The sequence below is a fragment of the Myotis daubentonii genome, chromosome 3 (assembly GCF_963259705.1).
Source record: "Myotis daubentonii chromosome 3, mMyoDau2.1, whole genome shotgun sequence".
Lineage (NCBI taxonomy): Eukaryota > Metazoa > Chordata > Mammalia > Chiroptera > Vespertilionidae > Myotis > Myotis daubentonii.
Genome location: NC_081842.1, coordinates 214782147 through 214786819, shown reverse-complemented (window position 1 = coordinate 214786819; position 4673 = coordinate 214782147). Strand labels below are relative to the sequence as shown.

At 37.9% G+C, this 4673-nt stretch overlaps 1 long non-coding RNA gene across 1 annotated transcript in view; it reads right to left on the bottom strand.

Annotated features, from left to right (window-relative positions):
• Window positions 1-278: 278 nt before the first annotated feature.
• LOC132231709 (uncharacterized) overlaps window positions 279-4673 on the bottom strand; it is a 319045-nt gene continuing 314650 nt past the window's right edge. The window contains exon 2 of the long non-coding RNA XR_009452121.1: window positions 279-1272. This is a non-coding gene — a long non-coding RNA (uncharacterized LOC132231709). The remainder of the gene's footprint in view (window positions 1273-4673) is intronic.

Below are 4673 nucleotides of genomic sequence, written 5' to 3'. Positions count from 1 at the left end.
GGAGACGGAAGCAGCGCGCTAAAGGGGCTACAGTGTCTGCAAGAGATAAAGGGACCAGTTTTAATTTGCCTTCCATTTCTGCTGTTCATGACACCCTGCAGAGGCAGACTGTAATATTAACACACAAATATTCTTTCATTAGGATGTCTTGGGTTATTATAAGATCTCTGTAGCCCAATTTACATTCAGAGAAAATATAACAGAAAAAGTAATTTAGTTCACCTCCAAGAAAGGGAAAAACAGGAGTAACAGAATTGTCAGCCTTTTCACCACATTAATTTCATATTATGATCTTTATTTCCCATTACTTCAAATATCTAGAATATGAACACAAGCTTCCTTTAGTCAAACCAAACACAATGCCTCCATTTTATTTATTAATCTTAAAGTGTTTAAGGTTTTAAATACAAGTGGTACTATTTAGCTTTTATACAGTTCCTTATATTGTAGTTTCAAAGTAATTTATATAGTTAATAACCATTCCTCACAAAAATGTCTACATGAATAGTTGGAAGATGACTTGAGAAAATGGGGTAAAAATTAAGTATAAGAATGGCAGAATTAGTACTAGAAATGAAATGATATAGGTTCAGGACATGCTACCCCAAAATCTGGCAACTTGGCATTTGAAGATGAAGGAATTTGAGAAGTGACAGGGGCAGGAAGGACTTTCGACTTTCCCCTGCAACAGGTCATAAAGCCTTCATGAGAGGTGCCTTCCCAATACCTGGAGGAAAGGAGAACCTTACCTCGAAGATAAGGGACACAGAGGGGAATCTGAACAAAGAGATGTTGCTAAGTTTTCCTCTGTTTACTACATTTCATATTATGATCTTTATTTCCCATTGCCTTTGCCCTATCACATCTTTCTATGACTTTCCACTCTTCATCAAAGCTAACATAGCCCTGGCTGGGTAGCTCATTTGGTTGGAGTGTTGCCTTGTACACCAAAAGGTTGTAGATTCAATTCCTGGTAAAGGCACAAGTCTAGGTTGCAGGTTTGATCCCAGATTAGGGTGCATATGGGAAGTAACTGATCAATGTTTCTCACATCGATGCTTCTCTCTCTCTCCCTCCCCCTCCTTCCTATTAAAAAAATCAATAAACATATCTTTGGGTGAGGAATAAATTTTTTTAAATAAAAAGCTAGCATTAAAAACACTCAGGTTTGTTTCTCGGGTCTTCATTTCTTTATGAAGGCTCCCATGTCACATAAAACTTATATTAAATAAATTTGTATGATTTTCTCTTGTTAATCCAGTGGTTCTCAACCTTCCTAGTGCCGCGACCCTTTTAATACAGTTCCTCATGTTGTAGTGACCCCCAATTTTGTTGTTACAAATTGAACATAATTAAAGCATAGTGATTAATCACAAAAACAATATGTAATTATATATGTGTTTTCCGATGGTCTTAGGTGACCCCTGTGAAAGGGTGGTTCGACCCCCAAAGAGGTCACGACCTACAGGTTGAGAACCACTGTGTTAATCTGTCTTTTGTTATAGGAACCTCAGCCAAGAACATAAAAGGGTAGAGGAAAGATATTTTCCCTCCCCTACAGTAGTATTCCAGCTTTCTCTCCATTTAATATTCTCCAAAACAACTTAATTACATAAATATTTTAATGAGACATACAGTTTACAAGGTTGATTAAAAGATGAGATAAAATCATAGTTGAAAGAGATCACTTAGATCAAATTGTATAGATCAGGATTATTTCCAAGCATACTATTCTAGATAGATACACAGCTGAAATAATGTTTCTAAGAACCCAGCTAACCATGATAGAGTAACAACTTTGTTTATTGTGAGGTCTATGTAAAACACAATTTTATCACTGTAAAATAAACCTCTTGGCAATGCAGCTGGATAGCTATTATCTATATAAACACTGAAGAGTCTCATTTTTTTAAAAAAAAGGATTCCACCCAATACCATTTTAGAAAATTTGACAAAAAGAGCCAAGTATTGTGTCTGCATATATCAGCCCTCAGTAAATGTCTGAGGAAAGAATAAATGACATAACTAGAAGAGGTAGCAGATAGAAACTTTCCTGATCCCACACTGTCATTAAGATTTTTCCAAAACATGATTTCTTCCCATAAATTTCAAGATATAATCCCCACTAGGGAAAGCACCTTTTGAGTTTTTCAAACCAAAAGGGCCTAGTGCACACCCTTGTCCGGTGCTTTGATTGGAACAAAATGAACCTGGCACAATCAACCTCCCACTCTGGCAAGAGCAGCACTGTGGGAGGTCATAGTGCAGGGGTGGGCAAACTTTTTGACTCGAGGGCCACAATGGGTTCTTAAACTGGACCGGAGGCCGGAACAAAAGCATGGATGGAGTGTTTGTGTGAACTAATATAAATTCAAAGTAAACATCATTCCATAAAAGGGTACGGTCTTTTTTTTCAATAGTTTTATTCATTTCAAACGGCCGTAGTTTGCCCACGGCTGTCCTAGTGCCTTGTGGGAGCAACTCCAGAAGAGGCATGCACATGAGCGAGCACACGCTCATCTCTCACTTCTCCAAGTTCACAAGTTAAAAGACGGAGCCCACATTTTCCTTCCTAAGAATGCGAAGTGGATTTAGGCATGTCTACCCACGCTCCTTTGTGTGGGATCTTGTTCATGCTATTTTCCTGCAGAGGAATAAATCACCGTACTTTTGGCAGGATGAAAAGAAATGCCACAAGGCTGAGGCTAAGGGGCTGAGAGTTCACCTGTTTGCTCCAAATGTACACATGTTCCTTTCATGAGTAAACATGAAACAAGATATTAAATAAATGAGTGTATGCTCAGAGCTATATAAACCAAATCTAAGGTACAATTGGCCAAGACCTGGAATAAACTTGATGTATGTCAAATTTGAGATGCTAACAAAGTTATCTATTTTTTCTTTTTAAAAATATGTGCCCTTACTGGGGATCGAACTCACAAACATGGCATATCAGGACAACGTTCCAACCAACTGAACTACTCAGCCAGGTCAGGTTATCTTTTCTTTTAAAGACGTAGTAAAGCACCGCATTTTCTAAGGTCACAAGCAAATCAGGGTTAAGGCAATCGTTACTATCTAATCCAGGCCAAATATCTGCTTTGCTAAATTACCTGTCTCTTTGATTATCACTGGGGATAACTGTTTCAGTTTTCAACTCGGCTTGGTTTAGGAGCATTGGAGGAATGACACCAGGCCGAAGGGAACACAGCCAAGAAAACATTCATCTCCTCTCATTGGAAAGAACCCTCCATGTAAGATGATGACGGAATAGAAACAAAAAGCAAAGTACCCTCCTGCTCAGACATTTTAGTTTAAACAGACACAATTAAGATAACTTAGGCTCTTGCACCATGTACTGAAATTATGATTATATAAAAAAAATCAGAAGTTCTTGTGGGAAGGCCTAAAAATTTATGGTCATAATTGCAGTTGCCAGAAGTCAGGGCAGAGATCTGTGGCTGATGCATAACCTTACAAAGAACCCTACTAGCATTATCTCCCTCTTTTCTAATTCAAAAGAAAATTAGTGGATCTCCTTGACCTTCTTTACAGAAAATGATTTTTTACTAGTTAAGTTATTGTCAACTATAGTCCGCTGTCTGAGGCTGTAAGAAATGTGATCATCTCAGAGGAAAACAAGCGTTAGAAAGCTTCTAACTGGCAGCCTCAAACCTCTCGACTTGCCTAATCCTTTGCTTGCAACAGCATGGACTCCCCATTGTGAACGCTTGGGAACACTACTGACCCCTTGTGTCTGAGGCCTTTCAGCATTACAGTCTTTTCACTTTGCTATCAGTGTGAGCAGGGAGAGAGGGGTTTCAAAAAGAAAGTCAGTCAGGAGGTCAAAAGGCCATATTCTAGGGGAATATCTAGACAGCCATAGTTTTAACCTGTTTTTGTGACTTAATGAAAATATTAAATGCTAGTTAACTCAGTTTCTAAACCTTTTAACTTCAGACCAGACAGACTGGGAGCAATTACAACTTGTTCAGGGGTCTGCGGGAATGCTGGCAGTTTAAATTTACATATTAATGCTGGAAAACATTTTCAGAGGCTAAGAAGAGCATTCTTTGGTCCTAATCATGAACAGAATAAGAAAAAAAAGAAAAGAAAAGATAGGAAAGTGGTTGAAAAGCTCTAGGCAAAATGGTCTGGGTTTATTTTTTTCTGTAATAATTTCAAACTATCCATCATTTACTGTAATAAGATACCACAGCAATGGTGGATTTGTAGTCTTTTCTTTTGCCTAAGATGATCATTCTTTGGCTGAGTGTCTTCAATAAAAGACTTAACAATCAAAGTTAACAATCCATCTGTCCCAACTCCAACTCCTTCCTGAGAACAACTCATTCTATTTCTTGGTTTCTGCCTCTACCACCCACCTAGAATACTTATCTTACCACTCACAGGATAAAACAAAACACTGAAACATAGGAATTGTTTTAAATTACTAGATTTCATTAAACAGCCCAGTTGGACACTTGCTCATTCGAATTTACTTTGCTTCCTCCAGTTCTTTGAAAAAAACAAGAATTCTGTTCATGAAAATATCAGCCTGACCCAAGGATGTAAAAAAGTTAACTGCCTCAGCATTAGTTATTGCAGTCTGAGACCTCCCAAGAGGTCTAAAACACTAGAAGATTAAATATAGCAAAATATAACAGGAAACA